Below are 21,942 nucleotides of genomic sequence, written 5' to 3'. Positions count from 1 at the left end.
CAGAATATGGCAACACAAAAACAAGATTTCATTCTGTTCAAAAATCCATTTACACTGTAAAACTTAACAAAAATAAAAATGATAGACATATTTCATATTGCCGCATCCGTAACAACCTGCTCTATAAAAATATAACATTTTTTTTCACTTTTTTTCACTTTGCCTAACAAAAAGTGTAATATCAAGCGATCAAAAAGTCTTATGTACCGTAAAATGGTACCAATGAAAAGGTCACCTCATCCCCCACATAAGACAATAATTAAAAAATAAACACCAGAGGCACCCATAAACCAATCCATCAAAATCTGCGCTGCAAAAGCCATATGGTGCTCCTTCTATTCTGAATCCTGCCATATGCCCCTCAGCAGTTTACCACCACATATGGGGTGTTGCTGTATTCAGGAGAAAATAGGTAAAAAATTATGGGGTGCTTTTTCTCCTGTTACCCCTGAAAATGAAACATTTGGGGCTAAAGCAACATTTGGGGTTAAAGATATAAGTGAGGGACATGAACATGTGGAGTCACTATGGGTAGAGATAAATGGAGCTAAAAACAACAATAAATTACTAATAGGAGTCTACTATAAACCACGTAATATACCAGAGTCCACAGAAAATCTACTACTAAACGAGATAGACAAGGCGGCAAATCATAATGAGGTGGTTATTATGGGGGACTTCAACTACCCAGATATAGACTGGGAAACTGAAACTTGTATATCTCATAAAGGAAACAGATTCTTGGCAATAACCAAAGACAATTATCTCTCCCAACTGGTTCAGGACCCGACTAGAGGGACGGCCATACTGGACTTAATATTAACCAATAGACCTGACAGAACAACAGACGTGCAGGTTGGGGGACACCTGGGAAATAGTGACCATAAAGTAATAACCTTCCAATTATCATTCAAAAGAGCGTTTCTACAGGGAGGAACAAAAATACCAAACTTCAAAAAAGCTAAATTTAGCCAACTAAGAGAGGCCATAGGCCTAACTAACTGGGACAAAGTCCTCAAAAATAAAAATACATCCACAAAATGGGATATCTTTAAAAACATCCTAAAATCTCATTGTGAGAGGTACATACCGTATGGGAATAAAAGGTTAAGGAACAAAAAGAAACCAATGTGGATAAACAGAACTGTAAAGAAAGCAATAAATGACAAAAAGAAAGCATATAAAACACTAAAACAGGAGGGTAGCACGGAAGCACTGAAAAACTATAAGGAAAAAAACAGAACATGTAAAAAACAAATAAAAGCGGCCAAACTAGAGACCGAGAGATTAATTGCCAAAGAGAGTAAAACTAACCCTAAAATGTTCTTCAATTATATAAATGTTAAAAAGTATAAATCTGAAGGTGTCGGCCCTTTAAAGAGTAATGAGGGGGGAGTCGCAGAGAGCGACGAGGAGAAAGCAAAGCTGTTAAATATTTTTTTCTCCAATGTATTCACTGAGGAAAATAAACTGTCAGATGAAATGCTGAATGCTGAAATAAATTCGCCATTAAAAGTGTCCTGTCTGACCCAGGAAGAAGTACAACAGCGACTTAAAAAGATCAAAATAGACAAATCGCCAGGACCGGATGGCATACACCCCCGTATCCTAAGGGAATTAAGTAATGTCATAGCCAGACCCTTATTTCTGATATTTGCGGACTCTGTACTGACAGGGAATGTCCCACAGGATTGGCGCATGGCAAATGTGGTGCCAATATTCAAAAAGGGTCCAAAAACAGAGCCTGGAAACTATAGGCCGGTAAGTTTAACATCTGTTGTGGGTAAACTGTTTGAAGGTTTTCTGAGAGATGCTATGTTAGAGCATCTTAACGGAAATAAGCAAATAACGCCATATCAGCATGGCTTCGTGAGGGATCGGTCATGTCAAACTAATTTAATCAGTTTCTATGAGGAGGTAAGTACTAGACTTGACAGCGGCGAATCAATGGATGTCGTGTATCTGGACTTCTCCAAAGCATTTGACACTGTACCTCATAAAAGGTTAGTATATAAAATGAGAATGCTCGGACTCGGAGAAAACGTCTGTAAGTGGGTAAGTAACTGGCTCAATGATAGAAAACAGAGGGTGGTTATTAACGGTACATACTCAGATTGGGTCACTGTCACTAGTGGAGTACCTCAGGGGTCAGTATTAGGCCCTATTCTCTTCAATATATTTTTTAATGATCTTGTAGAAGGCTTGCATAGTAAAATATCAATTTTCGCAGATGACACTAAACTGTGTAAAGTAATTAACACTGAAGAGGACAGTATACTACTACAGAGGGATCTGGATAGATTGGAGGCTTGGGCAGATAAGTGGCAGATGAGGTTTAACACTGAGAAATGTAAAGTTATGCACATGGGAAGGAATAATGCAAGTCACCCATACATACTAAATGGTAAAACACTCGGTAACACTGACATGGAAAAGGATCTAGGAATTTTAATAAACAGCAAACTAAGCTGCAAAAAACAGTGTCAGGCAGCGGCTGCCAAGGCCAATAAGATAATGGGTTGCATCAAAAGGGGCATAGATGCCCGTGATGAGAACATATTCCTACTACTTTACAAATCACTGGTCAGACCCCACATGGAGTACTGTGTACAGTTCTGGGCTCCTGTAAACAAGGCAGACATAGCAGAGCTGGAGAGGGTCCAGAGGAGGGCAGCTAAAGTAATAACTGGAATGGGGCAACTACAGTACCCTGAAAGATTATCAAAATTAGGGTTATTCACGTTAGAAAAAAGACGACTGAGGGGAGATCTAATTACTATGTATAAATATATCAGGGGGCAGTACAGAGATCTATCCCATCATCTATTTATCCCCAGGACTGTGACTGTGACGAGGGGACATCCTCTGCGTTTGGAGGAAAGAAGGTTTCTACACAAACATAGAAAAGGGTTCTTTACGGTAAGAGCAGTGAGACTATGGAACTCTCTGCCTGAGGAGGTGGTGATGGTGAGTACAATAAAGGAATTCAAGAGGGGCCTGGATGTATTTCTGGAGTGTAATAATATTACAGGCTATAGCTACTAGAGGGGTCGTTGATCCAGGGAGTTATTCTGATTGCCTGATTGGAGTCGGGAAGGAATTTTTTATTCCCCTAAAGTGAGGAAAATTGGCTTCTACCTCACAGGGTTTTTTTGCCTTCCTCTGGATCAACTTGTAGGATGACAGGCCGAACTGGATGGACAAATGTCTTTTTTCGGCCTTATGTACTATGTTACTATGTTACTAAATGAAACTTTTCATTTTCACAGCCAAGTGTTTTTCAAATTCCGTAAAATGCTTAGGGGGTCAAAGTGCTCAGTACACCCCTTACTTTATTCTTTGAAGGGTGTAGTTTCCAAAATGGGGTCACTTTTTGAGGGTTTCCGCTGTAGGGGTATGTCAGGGTCTCCTCAAATACAAAATGCTGCCCAAAAAACATTCTAGCAAAATCTGCCTTCAAAACCATATGGTGCTACTTTCCTTCTGACCACTGCCATGTGCCCCGACAATAGTTTACTACCAAATATGGGGTATTTCTGTAAACTTCAGAATCATAGTAATGCATATTGAGGTTTAGTTTGCTGTTGACCCTTGCTGTGTTGCAAGAAAAAAATTATTAACATGAAAAGTCTGCATAAAAAATGAAATTTTAAAATTTTGCCTCCATTTTCCTTTAATTGTTGTGGAACACCTAAAGGTTTAACAAAGTTAGTAACATCAGTTATGAATAATTTGTGAGGTGTAGTTTCTAAAATAGGGTCATTTTTTGGTGGATTCCATTATGTAAGCCTCTCAAAATCACTTAGCTGCACAGGAAGGTCCTCTAATATTTCCACACACTCTCAATACAGCACAGACACCTGTCTCACTCCAGCATCAAATTACAATTACAATGGCTGCTGTCTTAAAGAACCAGAATCCCAGAAACACAGGACCACATATACACTCAACTTTAACACAGTTTAAACAGACAAATGAAACTTGGGACATCATTTGGCTGTCTCTTACATACCCCCCCCCCCCCCAGCCCCGCTTAAGATTGGCAGTCCCTGTCAATGACTGAGTATCCAGAGTGTACCGGTCTAAGGTAGGCCAAATAAACTCATCCTGTGCATAACGAACAGGAGGAGTGACAGCATTTGGCCTATTGGTCCATCTGAGGACCACTGGTACACTCTGGGGTGCTGCAGCCATGGGCTGAGAAGGACCAGCAGACTTTACACCAGAGGGGGCACAGGCTGGGGGCACAGTAGTCACAGGTGGAACATCCTCAGGAGCTGGGATCGGCCAACAATCATCCTCATCGTTGTAGGCCCATTCCACACCGCCAGTCTCTGACTGTGGTAGCTCATTGACATTGGCAGTTCTGTCACAATTAGTTTTTTCAGACTGACACAGGCGAAACATATTTCAGTGAAGTACTTGAACACAATCAGCTCCTTTGTTCTGGACTTGGTACACTGGCCCATTCACATACTTGCGGCCAACAACCCGATACTGCATAGCCTCCCATCTGCTTTCCAATTTTCATGGGGCTTCTTGACACGCACCAGCACCGGGTCACAATGGTGCTTCTTGCACAGGGGCCTTATCAGGATGAGAATGTTCTTGCAGATGCTGCCGTCGCACCAATCGATGGATTGTTTCAAGTCTCTTCCGGTGCCTCCGTAATTCTCCTATACTTCACCGAGACCACCCAAAGAGGAGAGTATAAGGAGAATACCCCGTTTTAGAATGGACCTGATTGTTATAGGCCCACACCATCTCAGACAAGAACTGAGGCCGCTGCAACTTCTTGTCTTCCTCCAGAGTCTGCACCATCTGTAGCAGAGTTCTGTTGAATCTTTCACAGGTCCCGTTTCCTTGAGGATGGTATGGAGTCATGTGCGACTTCTTTATCCCATAGATACGTTGAACTTCTTTCATTACATGTCCCTCAAAGCAGGCGCTCTGGTAGCAGTGAATGCGTTGGGGACATCCATACACTCAAATGAAATCTTGGCACAGAGCCCGAGCAGTTGACTCAGCTGTCTGGTACTTGGTGGCGGTCACCACCACAAATTTGGTGAAGTGGTCCACCATTACAATGCAATATTGGTGCCCACTGTTGGATGAGCCCACCATTAGATAGTCTATCATGATGATTTCCAAAGGTTCCTGGGTCACTATGGTTTGCAGTGGAGCTCTCTGTTCTATTGCCTCATGGATCTCACAAGTTTGACAGCTGCGGCATACTTCTTTGACCATTTGGCGGAGACCAGAGCAGTACCTGTATATCAGTCGCTGTAACCAATGAAAGGTCTTCTCGTGACCAAAGTGTCCATTCTTATTATGAGCCTCCACCGCCAACGAGCAAGCCAATTTACTAGGCAGCACAATTTGGTATTGAATCTCGATTTCAGAAGGTAGATAGACCTTTTGGCATAGCACTCCATTTTTCATCTCCAACTTCTCCCACTGACTCAGAACTGATAATATCTTCGGTGTCAGTCGTTCTCTTTCTGCTCTACAGGGCTTCTTGCCTTCCTCAACACATTTGATTATCTGTTCCAGCTATTGGGCCTGCTGTATCTGTGCCTATTCCTGTCTTGAAGGACCAAAGAAAGGAGCCATTTCAGTCCCTTCCATCCCACACTGATTAGCGGCAGCCAAGGCCTATGAAAATCTGCTGAAGTCAGGCACCTCCACATGCTCTTACTCGTGATCCACATCTCCTCTGGGGGTCTAGGCAGTTACCCTAGAAGGTCTGGCAGCATTCTGGTTCTCTGTCTTGGACCGATACTTAATGCGATAATTGAACTTAGACATTCAGGCTATCTACCTCTGCTCCAAAGCCCCGAGCTTGGCATTTTCTAGGTGAGCTAGTGGATTTTCCAAGTCAAATATTCAGAGAATTTCTTGTAAGAGCATCCTTCAATGCCTAGAAGACTTATTCCTGTTCAGGCCCCATTTCACGGACTGTGCTTCGTAGGTGAGCATTTAGTGGTGCCGCTACCCTAGCAAAATCCTTAATAGACTGTCGATAGTAACTGGCTACTCCAAAGAACAGCCTCACTTCTCGCAGGGTAGTCGATGTCGGCCAATCTTGAACAGCCGCTATCTTTTCCCTTAACGGTCTCACCCTTCTCCTGATACATGATGACCCAAGTAATCAATTTCAGATTGCAACAACCAACATTTACTGGATTTCAATTTGTCTGTGTTATCGCAATCGTTGAAATACTTGCCCCAACTGGTGGAGATGGTCTTCAAAGGTCACGGAATACACTATAATGTTGTCCAAGTAGATGAGAATGAACTCAAAGTTCATCAATCGCTGAAACGTTCCGGGTGCATTTGTCAACTCAAAGGGCATCCGGTTAAATCTCTATAGCCCCATGGGCAAGATGAATGCCGTCTTCTCCTTGTCTTTCTTGGCCATCAGCACCTGCCAACACCCAGTAGCCAGATCTAGCAAGGAGAAGTACCGGGCTCTCCCTAACACCGAGAGGTACTCCTCAATCCAGGTTAAGGGGCAGTCTACGCAAAAACAGATGGGCCAATCTTTTTTTATTACTAACACCACCGGAGCTGCCAAGGGACTTTGGCTTTCTCGGATGATCCCACCCGGCAGCATCTTAGTCAACAGTTCTTTCACTTCCTGATACAACTGTAAAGGAATTTGTCGGTAGCACTCTCTAATTGGAGGGATGTCTCCTGTGGGAATCTCATGATAGATCCCTGTCATACATCCAAAATCTTCAGCATAACACGCAAAGTTAGCTGGGACCGAAATTAGAGCCAAAGGACGCTGTACATCTGAACTTTTCTGTAAGCCACATGTCCGGATCAGCCGCTGGAACGCTGTTTGAGTAGACCGATGGGTGGTGGTTTCTTTACCATAAACTTGATCTTTCTTTTCAAAGAGAATCTGATCCAATTCTTTTAACACATTCATCCCCAAAATGACAGGGGCCTTTACTTCATGTGACTCCTGTACTACCAACAATGCCTTTCTTACCTATATCTTGACCACATAACCAGACATTCATCCAGGCCACTCCCACCACCGGGACTGATAACTGGTTAGCTGCGGTCACTCGTACGAATGTGTGGGAATCACATTTCACATGTTGCCGGAAGTACTGTTCATAACAGTCTCTACTCAGGGTCGTTACTTGGGGACCTGTGTCAATCATCCCGGTAAACGGAATACCTTCCAATTCCATCTGGATTATGGGACTTGGAGCGATTAGGTCCTCATCAAGACGTTCTCCCCACATAGTCTCCTTCTCAGTCTCCCCTACTACACGCCCTACAGCAGCAGGGGACCTCAGTTTAACAGTGGTCTCTCATAAGATTGTCGCTGCTCTGGACATCTAGCAGCAACGTGGCCCATCCGACCACACTCCCAGCAGCATATCTCCTGTCGTTCTGGCCATCAGTTTGTGCCCCCTTCGGTAAGCCCCTTCAGTTTTTCCTGAGCGCTGTACTAAATTATTTGGACCCCTTCGGTAGGTCCTGTCCTCATCCCTCCAGTGGGGTTGTGGGTGATTCTGACCTTCTTGGTGTGGACAGCCCTCCCCTTTGTCTCTAGTTTTCTGGAAGTCTGCAATTCTGAGAGAATTTTCATCACAACGGTTTTGCAGGTGTTGCTCTTGCAATTTCTTCATTACTGTGAGAATTTCTTTAACCATCCCTTTTTCTACCATTTCTGGGCCAGAGATAGCCCCCTGTGACAAAGTGACTCCGACTGTGTTCTGGGTCGTCGTGACTATACTATTGACACATGAAATGGCCTCTACCTGTATGTCATGAAATTTAGCATCAGTCTCTCGTCATATAAAGTCCTCCATAGTAGCAGTCAAACTGCCATCACGGATCCCCAGGACGAACTGGTCATGGAGAGTCCAATCAGGGTTACAGTAGCCTGGCGAGCCCCCATTTTTCCTTCCCTTGAATAGTTCTTGTAGGGCATTTACATATTGGGGGAGACTTTAATTTTCCTGTCGTACCATCTGGAAGAACCGAGCCAAGCAGGGACTCCAGCATTTATCAGACAAATGAAACTTGGGACATAATTGGGCTGTATCTTACAGCTGTCTGCTTGCCTGCTTACAACAATGTTCTGTATGGTTGCTGCTGCCATCATTCCCCTGCCACCATCATTCGACTGCTGCTGTCTTTCTGCCTGCCATCATGTATCGTATAGCTAGCTGCTTCTGCCACCACTGCTCCAGCTGCTACTCCTCGCTGCTAATCTCCTTACTGCAACCACTATTAATATACCACTACTACTACTACTACCCATAAACAGCTTATCTACTCCCTTGTAGGTTCCATGCTATGCTGCTATTGCTGCCACTAATACAGCAGTAAGTAACTGAGGGTGGTTATTAACAGTGTAAACTCAGTTTGGGTCACCATCACTAGTGGGGTACCACAGGGGTCAGTATTGGGCCCTATTTTCTTCAGTATTTTTATTATTGATTTTGTAGAATGATTGCACAGTAACATATCAATTTTTTCACTAAACTTTGTAAAATAACATGGAACAGGACAGTATACTGCTACAGATGGATCTAGATAGATTGGGGGCTTGGGTGAAGAAGTGGCAGGGGAGGTTTAACACTGATAAATGTAAGGTTATGCACATGGGAATGAATAATGCAAGTCACCCGTACATGCTAAATGGTAAAACACTGGGTAACACTGACATGGAAAAGGACTTGGGAATTTTAGTGGACAGCAAACTAAACTGTAGAAACCAGTGTCAGACAGTTGCTGCCAAGGCCAAAAGGATAATGGGTGGAATTAAAAGGGGCATATATACATGTGATGAGAACATAGTCCTGCCACTTTACAAATCACTAGTCAAACCACACATGCAGTACTGTGTACAGTTCTAGGCTCCTTTGAACAAGGCAGACATAGCAGACCTGGAGAGGATTCAGTGGAGGAATACTAAAGTAATAACTGGAATGGGTTGACTATGGTACCCAGAAAGATTATTAAACTTAGAGTTATTCAGTTTAGAAAAAAAGATGACTGAGGGGAGATATAATAACCATGTATAAATATATCAGGGGTCAGTACAGAGATCTCTCCCATCATCTACAGTGGCGGAAATAATTATTTGACCCCTCACTGATTTTGTAAGTTTGTCCAATGACAAAGAAATGAAAAGTCTCAGAACAGTATCATTTCAATGGTAGGTTTATTGTAACAGTGGCAGATAGCACATCAAAAGGAAAATCGAAAAAATAACTTTAAATAAAAGATAGCAACTGATTTGCATTTCATTGAGTGAAATAAGTATTTGAACCCCTACCAACCATTAAGAGTTCTGGCTCCCACAGAGTGGTTAGACACTTCTACTCAATTAGTCACCCTCATTAAGGACACCTGTCTTAACTAGTCACCTGTATAAAAGACACCTGTCCACAGAATCAATCAATCAAGCAGACTCCAAACTCTCCAACATGGGAAAGACCAAAGAGCTGTCCAAGGATGTCAGAGACAAAATTGTAGACCTGCACAAGGCTGGAATGGGCTACAAAACCATTAGCAAGAAGCTGGGAGAGAAGGTGACAACTGTTGGTGCGATTGTTCGAAAATGGAAGGAGCACAAAATGACCATCAATCGACCTCGCTCTGGGGCTCCACGCAAGATCTCACCTCGTGGGGTGTCAATGGTTCTGAGAAAGGTGAAAAAGCATCCTAGAACTACACGGGAGGAGTTAGTTAATGACCTCAAATTAGCAGGGACCACAGTCACCAAGAAAACCATTGGAAACACATTACACCGCAATGGATTAAAATCCTGCAGGGCTCGCAAGGTCCCCCTGCTCAGGAAGGCACATGTGCAGGCCCGTCTGAAGTTTGCCAATGAACACCTGAATGATTCAGAGAGTGACTGGGAGAAGGTGCTGTGGTCTGATGAGACCAAAATAGAGCTCTTTGGCATTAACTCAACTCGCTGTGTTTGGAGGAAGAAAAATGCTGCCTATGACCCCCAAAACACCGTCCCCACCGTCAAGCATGGGGGTGGAAACATTTTGCTTTGGGGGTGTTTTTCTGCTAAGGGCACAGGACAACTTATTCGCATAAACGGGAAAATGGACGGAGCCATGTATCGTGAAATCCTGAGCGACAACCTCCTTCCCTCTGCCAGGAAACTGAAAATGGGTCGTGGATGGGTGTTCCAGCACGACAATGACCCAAAACATACAGCAAAGGCAACAAAGGAGTGGCTCAAGAAGAAGCACATTAAGGTCATGGAGTGGCCTAGTCAGTCTCCGGACCTTAATCCAATCGAAAACCTATGGAGGGAGCTCAAGCTCAGAGTTGCACAGAGACAGCCTCGAAACCTTAGGGATTTAGAGATGATCTGCAAAGAGGAGTGGACCAACATTCCTCCTAAAATGTGCGCAAACTTGGTCATCAATTACAAGAAACGTTTGACCTCTGTGCTTGCAAACAAGGGTTTTTCCACCAAGTATTAAGTCTTTTTTTGTTAGAGGGTTCAAATACTTATTTCACTCAATGAAATGCAAATCAGTTGCTATCTTTTATTTAAAGTTATTTTTTCGATTTTCCTTTTGATGTGCTATCTGCCACTGTTACAATAAACCTACCATTGAAATGATACTGTTCTGAGACTTTTCATTTCTTTGTCATTGGACAAACTTACAAAATCAGTGAGGGGTCAAATAATTATTTCCGCCACTGTATTTGTATCCAGGACTGTGACTGTGACAAGGGGACATCCTCTGCGTCTGGAGGAAAGAAGATTTGTACACAAACATAGAAGAGGATTCTTTATGGTAAGAGCAATGAGACTATGGAACGCTCTGCCTGAGGAGGGGGTGATGATGAATTCACTAAAAGAGTTGAAGAGGGGTCTTGGTGTATTTTTGGAGTGCAATAATATTACTGATCATAGTTATTAGTTATTATTTACAGTCATAGTTATTATTTCTGGAGAAAAATTGTCGATCCAGGGAGTTAGTCGGACTGTCTGATTGGTGTCAGGAAGGGATTTTTTCTCCCTAAAATGAGGAAAATTGGCTTCTACCTCACAAAGTTTTTCTTTTGCCTTTCTGGATGAACTTCCAGGATAACAGGCTGAACTGGATGGACAGATGTCTTTTTTTAGTCTTACAAACTATGTTACTATGGTACTGTTGCTGCCATATGCTGATATTGCATTTTCTATGCTGTATTTCTGCAGCTCTGAACTAAAAGGGAGAATTTTTCCAGGCTCGCTCAGAACAAGCCATTTGTACGTGCATTCTGCCCCCATTAAGGCATTATTTTTGGAGGCTTAGTACCAACAAGCCACTGTTTTTTTTACATAACAAAGTGTGTATTTAAACACCATCAACCCCCGATAAGGGCCATTTTTAGAAGCTTTGGAATAAGCCAAAAAAAATGCGGTATAGAAGGGGTTAATCCGCTGGCATCTGCTTTTACAGCGATGCCGGCGGATACAGCAGGGGCCCGGCTACCACGGACTGCCGGGCCCCTGCAGTGATCGCGCGCGGACCGCTACCAGTGCCCGCACGATCACTATGACGTACTATTACGTCAAATTGTGGGAACGCAGTGGTTCTCATGACTTAGTAGTACGTCATAGGTCGGGAAGGGGTTAAAGGGGTTTTCTATGGATATACATTAAAAATGTAATGAATTTATCAAATTGTCATTTAATATGAAGAATCTTGTACATTTTGTGATAGCAAGTCAAATCACCATAGAAAAATTTATTCTTCCAGTGAAGTAGCAAAACACATATTTAAATAAATAGAAATCTTTGAAAATAATATTTTCATCTAATAGATCGCAGCAACCATTTTCACCACCCCGTCTATGCAATTTTCGTCTTGTCATTAGAGCAGATGATTATGGGAATTTCAAAACAATTCTGAATGTAATAAATGAGGTTAGGATGGTATTTATTAACATAACCTCCTGTGACTTTCCCATGATATGAGCATTAATCAACTAACTAGGTAATGAAATTAGCTATTTTGCCATGTAGTCTTAGCTAAAAGGTGTCACAGTGCTACACTTTAATTACATGTTTAATCATAAACATTGTGGACTTTCTCCCAGCTGATGGAGCGTCTGCACATAATAATGTATTTCCTTCATCTTTAACTCTTATAAAATAAATGAGCAAAATATTTCAAAAATACATAACATAAAAGACAAATTGGTTTTTCTAACTTTGTTTTATCCTTAGCATAGACCATCAATATATGATTGGTGGGTCTGCAAGAGAGTCAGGATATGGCCAATGACCTTTCCACTGCACTTCACTGAATGATGAGTTACAGCTGAGGCCTATGCCCAACACTGCCATGCTACTTTTCGCAAGCATGGGCGTCGCTCCACTCACCCTGTGTCTGTGGCAGGTCTGGCACTTCAAACCCGCTGCCTATATTCTGATATACTTCATTGAAGCTCATCCCAATCTGAAGTACTGCACAGGTTAAACCCTTTGGCTCTGTCTGCAGCTGCTAGGCTGTTTCTACTGTATTAATCAGTTTCTGCTATATATGCTGTGCAATAGGTAGTCAGCAAGTTCCTGCTAAGGTGTGCTGTATCTGATTGTCTGCCCTTGTACCAACTTCTGCCGAATTGTTGGATTCTGACTTTTCTCTACCTTACCAGACCTGTGCCTGTTTACCATATGTACCCTTTGTTGCCTGCCTGTCCTGGCCACTGACATCAACCTGTTACTGACCACAATTTTGTTAGTCCCTTCTGTGCTATGCACAGGTGTCTCTTGACCCCTGAGGGTCAGCAGCCAACCACACTACTCCAAGAGGTGTTGCATTCCCTGCATCAAAGACCAGATCCCTGTATAAGGGCTATAAGGTGAAAACCAGGGAGATACCAGGATAACACCATTGGGTTTTTCCCAAAGCTAAGTCCATTGGTTAGCACAGTGGTTCCACAACCACTGCTTGTAAGAGGATGTCACAGAAGGTTAAACCTAAGCAAAAGTTTACTCAGATTTAGGCAATCAACATGCGGCTCCAGTATTTCAGAGAGAGAGCACAAAGTTGTTGGATACATACAGGATCGTTGAACAGGGTTTTATAGTTGTCGGTAGCAACAGAGAATTAATTATGTACTGTTTGCTAAGTATATGCACAGGCAGCAGCAAAAGAGTAACAGAACTGTCTGTAGACTACAATTGAGGTCACCATTTCTAGCAGCACAACCTTCATAATCGAAAAACAGTATGTTTGTAGTAGGAAGCTGCCCTAAGCAACAGGACAGACTCTTTCATTATCTCACAGTGTGCTCACAACAGGCGTAAAGATGATCTCCACTAGCCACAGCACAATCTCGTTACTAAGGTCACAGCTTTTCAGACCCCTACTGATCCTGAAAATGGGGCAGAATCATTTGTTTCACAATGCAGCGCTTTGGGTGCATCTACACTATAGGGCATATTTACCATTAATATATGCCAGAAAAATCATGTGGAAAAGTCCCAAACTGGAAGTTTCCAACTTTTTCAATGCCACTTGCACAAACATTTTTGCTCAAGTGGTGTTTCTCCACCTCCTTGTCACTTTCCTGAAAATGGTGCATGGCAAGGGGCGGAGAGAAGGCAGGACCCCACATTTTTCATCTTTTACGCCGGTTTTCTGGTGTAAAAGAACACTGACATTTATGCCAGTTGAGTAGATATAAATCTCTCCCCCTCAGGCACCAGATGTCTTGTGTTTCTCCACATCATCATTTGCTTTGAATTGGGTCACGTGACCACTGCAGCCAATGACTATCCACAGTGGGAATGTGTCACTCATGCATCACTTGACCAAGTGACATGGTGCATGGGTGACACATCACCATTGTGGCCAGTCATTAGCTCCTATATCCAATGATTACTGTAACTCACTATTAATCGTCCCTCCCCTCACTTAACTCTCCCCTCTCCAATCTATCCTGAATGCAACAGCCAGGCTCTTCTACAGTGGATATAAAAAGTCTACAAACCCCTGTTAAAATGTCAGGTTTCTGCGATATAAAAAAAAATGAGACAAAGATAAATCATTTCCGAACTTTTTCCACCTTTAATGTGACCTATAAACTGTACAACTCAATTGAAAAACAAACTGAAATCTTTTAGGTAGAGGGAATATAAAAATAAAATAATATGGTTGCATAAATGTGCACACCCTTAAACTAATACTTTGTTGAAGCACTTTTTGATTTTATTACAGCACTCAGTCTTTTTGTGTATGAGTCTATCAGCATGGCACATTTTGACTTGGCAAGATTTGCGCATTCTTCCTTGCAAAAACACTCTAAATCTGTCAGATTGCGAGGGCATCTCCTGTGCACAGCCCTCTTCAGATCACCCCACAGATTTTCAATTGGATTCAGGTCTGGGCTCTGGCTGGGCCATTCCAAAACTTTAATCTTCTTCTGGTGAAGCCATTCCATTGTTGATCTGGATGTATGCATTGGGTCGTTGTCATGCTGAAAGATAAAGTTCTTCTTCATGTTCAGCTTTCTAGCAGAAGCCTGAAGGTTTTGTGCCAATATTGACTAATATTTGGAACTGTTCATAATTCCCTCTAGCTTAACTAAGGCCCCAGTTCCAGCTGAAGAAAAACAGCCCAGAGCATGATGCTGCCACCACCATGCTTCACTGTGGGTATGGTGTTCTTTTGGTGATGTGCAGTGTTGTTTTTACGCCAAACATATCTTTTCATCAGACCATAACACATTTTCCCACATGCTTTTGGGAGACTTCAGATGTGTTTTTGCAAAATGTAGCCTGGCTTGGGTGTTTTTCTTCATACGAAAAGACTTTCGTCTTGCCACTCTACCCCATAACCCAGACATATGAAGAATACATCAGATTGTTGTCACATGTACCACACAGCCAGTACTTGCCAGATATTCCTGCAGCTCCTTAAATGTTGCTGTAGGCCTCTTGGTAGCCCCCCAGACCTGTTTTCCTCGCGTCTTTTCATTAATTTTGGAGGGACGTCCAGTTCTTGGTAATGTCACTGTTGTGCCATATTTTCTCCACTTGATGACTGTCTTCACTGTGTTCCATGGTATATCTAATGCCTTGGAAATTCTTTTGTACCCTTCTCCTGACTGATACCTTTTAACAATGAGATCCCTCTGATGCTTTGGAAGCTCTCTGTGGACCATGACTTTTGCTGTGGAGTGCGACTTAGAAAATTTCAGGAAAGAGCAACTATAGCAGCTGAACTTTATTTGGGGTTAATAAGAGGCATTTTAAATGATGGCAGGTGTATGCTGACTCCTATTTAACATAATTATGAATGTGATAGCTTAATTCTGAACACAGGTACGTCCCCAGTTATAAGAGGGTGTGCACACTTATGCAACAACATTATTTCCGTTTTTGTTTTGTTTTTCTTCCCTCCACCTAAAAGATTTCAGTTTGTTTTTCAATTTAATGGTACAGTTTATAGGTCACATTAAAGGTTTAAAAAAGTTCTGAAATTATTTATCTTTGTCTCATTTTTTACATTACAGAAACCTGACATTTTAACAGGGGTGTGTAGACTTTTTATATCCACTGTATCTTTCTAACCGCTGATACCTCCACCCTGTACCAGCCTTTGCACTGGTTGCCCCACATCCCCTGACGAAGCCAGTTCTGTGGCGAAACATGTCGGGTGGGGTGTAATCGTGCTGCGCTTCAGCTTTTAGACACTCCAAGTGTGAAATACAGTGAGCGATGTGTCACTGAGGGCAAGTTAGTTAGCAACATGTGTGTTCATTGAGGCTTGTCACTGGACAGTATAGACAGATAAAGACAGGGGCGGCATATAGATAGTGTTCAGCAACAATGTATGCCATCAAGTCATCTGTTTAATACACATTGTAACAGTTGCAGGACAATTGACCAAAGTGCTATACCTGTGAAATAAACAGGCATAGATCAGCCACAATAAAGAGTTGTGTGGTTAGATTTTAGCACTACTCAGTCACCAAAAGCCTGCTTGTATGTGCATACGTATGAACAACAAATCAGCTATCACAGTGCCAGCCTGTTTCCATCATCAATATAAGCCATACTCTGTTGTCAATGTCTAACGCATGCCTTTAGGAATAGGGTTACGTGTATACCCTTTGCAAATTTGCACTTAAAACCACACATGTTGTCTTGCTCACTTTCCAATATAGTGCAATGTGCATTTGGATGTGTTTATAACAGCCATATGGCCACATGCCTCTCAGTCACCGCTAGTGATTACTAGCAGCCACTGGGCAAATTGGTTTCAAATTCCATCTTGGACTGATAGTTTTAACGTTTCTTTCTGTCCTGACACCGTATGTTTTAAAATAATGAAATAAAGAGACAATTTTATAAAATTTAGTGGAGACCCCTAAAGGGATTTTTTTGGTCCAATGACCGTTGATTTTTTGAATTGATATCCCGAGGGTCTCCAATAGGGCTTTTTGAATAGTTTGAACCATACAGAACAGGATTCGATTTAATCCACGCATTCTCACCCACAAGGCTATCCATAGTGCTGCACCTCCTATATCTTCTCCCTCATTTCTGTCTCCCATCCTGTGCTGCCACGCAGCTTTTACTGTCTAGCAGTTGTTATTACATGTTATGTTACTATATTATTTGGTATGATCCTTACACCCTTGCTGTTTCTGGCTAGTTGGTTGTTCCCACCCTCCATTTCCTGCTGTAACTCCATTTTGTATAGTTGTTATGAAGAGACTGCAGAGTGTGGGAGTTGTGTAACTTCATTAGAAATTTACCTATGAAAAAGCCTCTATGTTTATATCCTTGCTACCTTGAAGCATAAAGAAGCATTGAAAATCACCTCTGGAGTCTTTATTCATTGAGTAAGCTATCTGTTAAAGTGATCATTCAACCTGCCGCACACATCCTTACAGACTGGGTCTACAAGAAGCTTGTCGCAGGTACAACCGATGCTGAGACAGAATAGTAAATTTCTAGAAGAATCCATCACATGGCTATCTCTGCAGCTTCAGAAACGTGAGTAACCACGCGCCTGTGTGAAGAACTAACACCCTAAGACAGGAAGCCATCTTCAGGCTGTGCACTGAAAGTCAATGCCCGTGTGTCACTGCCGCAGTCAGCAGAAGCATTACTCTGCATATGAAGCCAGCTACCTACTGAATGCTCCATAACTGTTACAGCCTTTACTGCCAGGGATTGCTGGTCTGTGCTGTGGACCAATTTCTCTAGTAATACCAGCTTATACACCTTTCTCTCCACCTACCAGCCAACATCTGATACCAACCATGGTCCAAGTCAGTGCACCATCAGTATCCCCTGTGGCTATAAAAACCGAAAGCACTGATGCTGCAGAGTTCAGCAAGTATATGATTCGACGAGAGTTGATTACTATTGGACTGTCTAGATTTGATGACCGCCCAGAGAACTACAGAAGTTGGAGATCTACATTTAAGGCGGTAACAAAGAACTTGGACATTTAACCTCAAGCAGAACTCGACTTACTAATAAAGTGGTTGGGGCGTCAATCTTCAGAACAAGTAAAGAGACTTAAATCTGTTTACATTTATAACTTTAAAGCGGGCCTTGATGCTGCCTGGGAACGTCTAGAACAAGACTATGGGGGCCCCGAAGTCATTTAATCTGCCTTATTCCAGAGACTAAACGACTTTCCTAAGATCTCTGTTAAGGACAATCATAAGCTTAGAGAGTTAGGTGACCTCCTTCATGAACTTGAAATTGCTAAGTTAGATCCTAGTTTACCAGGTCTTAGCTATTTAGACACTGCTCAGGGCGTAAATCCTATTGTAGCAAAGTTGCCTAGTTATCTTCAGGGAAAGTGGACTAGTGTAGGATCAAAGTATAAGTATGAACATCATGTTTCCTTCCCTCCTTTTTTTTATTTTGCAGAGTTCGTGCAGAAGGTTGCAAGATCCAAGAATGACCCAAGCTTCTTCTATCCAGATACAACCACCATTCCTTTAACTACTTCAAGGGATATTGCCACCAACAGTAAATTTAAGAATTTAAGGCATCCTATTGCTGTGAGGAAGACCGCGATAGCATCCAACGTCTTGGCTACAGACATTAAGGCAAGCAATCTTAATCAACAGTGTCCTATTCATAATGCGCCACATTCTCTCTCCAAATGTCGTGCATTCAAGGACAAGCCTATTGAAGAACGCAAGTCATTTCTCAAAGAGCATAATATCTGTTTCAAGTGTTGTGCATCCTCCGATCATTTAGCTAGAGACTGTAAGATCGCCATCAGATGTTCCCTGTGTAACAGTGCCAAACATGTGGACGCTCTTCATTCAGACCTGTTCAAAAGGAAACCTTCACCCGGCAGCAACCCCAAGACTACATCAGATGATGAGAGAACTGAGCAATGTGCCAACCCCGTAACCACAAGGTGTACAGAGGTATGTGGAGAAGGGCTTCATAGCAAATCTTGCAGCAAGATATGTCTTGTAAGGGTTTTTCCTGAAGGATGTCCACAAAATTCCATAAAAATGTATGCCATACTCGATGATCAGAGCAATCGCTCATTGGCCAGTACAGAATTTTTTGACCTATTCAACATTCATGGAGAGACCTGGTCCTATACCTTGCAGACATGTGCAGGAAAGATCAATACTTCTGGAAGAAGAGCCCATGGATTCATAGTGGCATCAGAATATGAGGACATAGAGTTTCCTCTTCCAACTCTGATCGAATGTGATCAGCTACCGAACAATAGAGAAGAAATCCCCACACGAGAGGTTGCACGTCATCACCCTCATTTGAGCCACATTGCTGACTACATTCCACCTCTTTACAAGGATGTTAAGATTTTGATTCTACTAGGGAGAGACATTCCTAGAGTTCATAAAATAAGAGAGTTATGTAACGGTCCAGATGATGCTCCTCAGGCCCAGAAACTTGATCTTGGATGGGTGATAATAGGAGAAGTCTGTTTAGATCAATCTCACAAGCTCTTGGACGTAGCTTCCTACAAAACTAATGTTGCCTATCGGTCGATGAAATGTCCATTGCACTATTATGTGAAGGAAAGACTTGATTTTAAAAAAGAAGTTCCATATCAAGCACTCCAAGGTATAAACTACAAGCTCACTTCTCAGAAGGACCTTGGTGATTCAGTGTACCAGACTACTTGTGATGACAACAAGATTGCCCCTTCAGTCGAAGACAAGGAGTTCATCAAGATTATGGATGAAAAGTTCTTCAAGGACAATTCCAACAGTTGGGTAGCTCCATTACCCTTCCGAGTACCAAGGTTTACTCTCCCTAACAATCAACAACAAGCTTTAACCAGATTTGCTGCACTTAAGAAAACTCTCTGTAACAAACCTGATATGCAAGAGCTTTTTATAGCATTTATGCAGAAGATTTTAGATAACCTTCACGCTGAGCCAGCACCAGACCTTATGGAAGGTGAAGAATGCTGGTACCTTCCATCCTTTGGAGTCTACCATCCTCGTAAACCGGGGCAAATCAGAATAGTCTTTGACTCAAGCGCTCAGTTCCAGGGAACCTCTTTAAATAACGTTCTTCTAACTGGTCCAAATCTAACAAACAACCTTGTAGGAGTGTTGATGCGGTTCAGGAAGGAACCAATTGCCGTGACAGCTGACGTCCAACAGATGTTCCACTGTTTCATAGTCAAAGAGGACCACAGAAATTATCTCCGGTTCTTGTGGCACCGCAACAATGACGTTAATGATCAGGTGATAGATTATCGCATGAGAGTCCATGTCTTTGGAAATAGTCCATCTCCTGCCGTGGCAACTTATGGACTGAGAAGAACAGCGCAGGAAGGTGAAAAGGAATTCGGATCTGACACCAGGAGAAAGGAATACCTCACACTTCTTCAAGGACGTAAAAAGTGGCAAATCCAGAAGCCTAACTTGAAGGAAGGGGACCTGGTCCTGTTAAAAGACCAGCAAGCTCACCGAATCCAGTGGCCAGTTGGACTTATTACAAAGGCCATTACTAGTGATGATGGAAGAGTCCGAAGTGTGGAAGTCAGGATCGTTAAGAATGGGGCATTAAAAACCTTCCTGAGACCAGTCACCGAGACAGTCCTAATTATGCCTGCATCCAAAAATTCAGATTCAACGTTATGTGAAGGAGTCACTTAAGACCTTTACTATAGCTAGCTTATAGACTTGAGAAGGTTGAATAGCATGTTACTGTATGCAATGTGAATAGTATGTTAAAAGAAAATAATGTAGTGTATAGTGGTATCTCACGATACCAGGCGGGGAGTGTGCTGCCACGCAGCTTTTACTGTCTAGCAGTTGTTATTACATGTTATGTTACTATATTATTTGGTATGATCCTTACACCCCTGCTGTTTCTGGCTAGTTGGTTGTTCCCACCCTCCATTTCCTGCTGTAACTCCATTTTGTATAGTTGTTATGAAGAGACTGCAGAGTGTGGGAGTTGTGTAACTTCATTAGAAATTTACCTATGAAAAAGCCTCTATGTTTATATCCTTGCTACCTTGAAGCATAAAGAAGCATTGAAAATCACCTCTGGAGTCTTTATTCATTGAGTAAGCTATCTGTTAAAGTGATCATTCAACCTGCCGCACACATCCTTACAAACTGGGTCTACAAGAAGCTTGTCGCAGGTACAACCGATGCTGAGACAGAATACATCCTACCTATGCTCTAAATTCTGCATATTAATGATCCATGACTAACATCAACTCTCACTCCGATCTCTAAGACTTTTACAGAGCTGCACCAGTTCTCTGGAATATCCTACCCCAAGCAATTAGGTTAATTCATGACATCTACAGTTTTAGGCGCTCCCTAAAAACAAATCTTTTTAGGATGGCCTATCACATTCACTAATCTAACTCTTCTCCATCATCTTCCGCCCCTTCATCATTGGTCTTCAGAACCTGATTTATTGTCAGACGTCCACATCACATGCACTCAAATGCACTACAAATATTGGCTGGTGACTGGCTCACGCAGCTTTATATCTACTCCCCTATTTTAATATCACTGGACCATTGTAAAAAAAGAAGCACTTTTTACCTGTTGCGTCACCACTATCACCTCATAGATTGTAAGCTCTTGTGGGCATTGCCCTATCTTCCCTTTTTTTAATTGTTGAATTATTTATTGCTATGTAATTTATGATTGTATGTGCATTAGCACTCTAATTGTAAAGCACTTCAGAATATTATGGCGTTATATAAATAAACCTTATTATTAATGCAAGGCCCATAAAGGCATGGTTGGATGTGGAAGAACTACTTGGCTGGGCCATACAGAGCCCTGACCACTCACAAATGCATCATGAAGAGTTCAATGTTGAAAAATGTAAGGCCATACACATGCACAAAAAATACAATTAAGTAATACTGACACTGAAAAAAGGGATATTGGTAGACATTAAACCTGACTTTAGTGACAAATACCAGGCAGCTGCTGCCAATGCAATTTTTTTAAAGCAAGTAATAAAAATATTGGAATACATTAAAAGAGGCATGGATGCTCATAACTAGAATGTAGTTTTATGTTTATACAAAATAACTAGTCAGACCACACTTGAAATATTGGCAGAGGAGGGTGAACAAGGTAATAACCCTCTTTACCACAAAAGGATATAACTGTATTGCAAATGATTTGCCACAATAGGATATACAGATGCTAAATGGGTGGTGAGCTGAGCTCCTATGATACATAGCTGACAACATGCTGGAAGTGCCAGGGCTGAAACTAGCTCTAACCCCTGCAGTTTAACCCTGTAGATGCCAAAGTAAATAGTGACTATGGCATCTAAGTGATTAACAGAGGGAGTAGGCATTTTTTTTCCACATCCGATCCGCATTTTGTGCGAGTCAGATGCGGACTCATTAACTTCAATGGTGCCGCGAAAGATACAGACAGCATGCAGTGTGCTGTCTGTATCCATATGCCATTCGGTTGGAC

This window comes from Bufo bufo, chromosome 3 (assembly GCF_905171765.1).
Source record: "Bufo bufo chromosome 3, aBufBuf1.1, whole genome shotgun sequence".
Classification (NCBI taxonomy): Eukaryota; Metazoa; Chordata; class Amphibia; order Anura; family Bufonidae; genus Bufo; species Bufo bufo.
The sequence above is the reverse complement of the archived record's forward strand: the minus strand, read 5'-3'. Positions refer to the sequence as shown.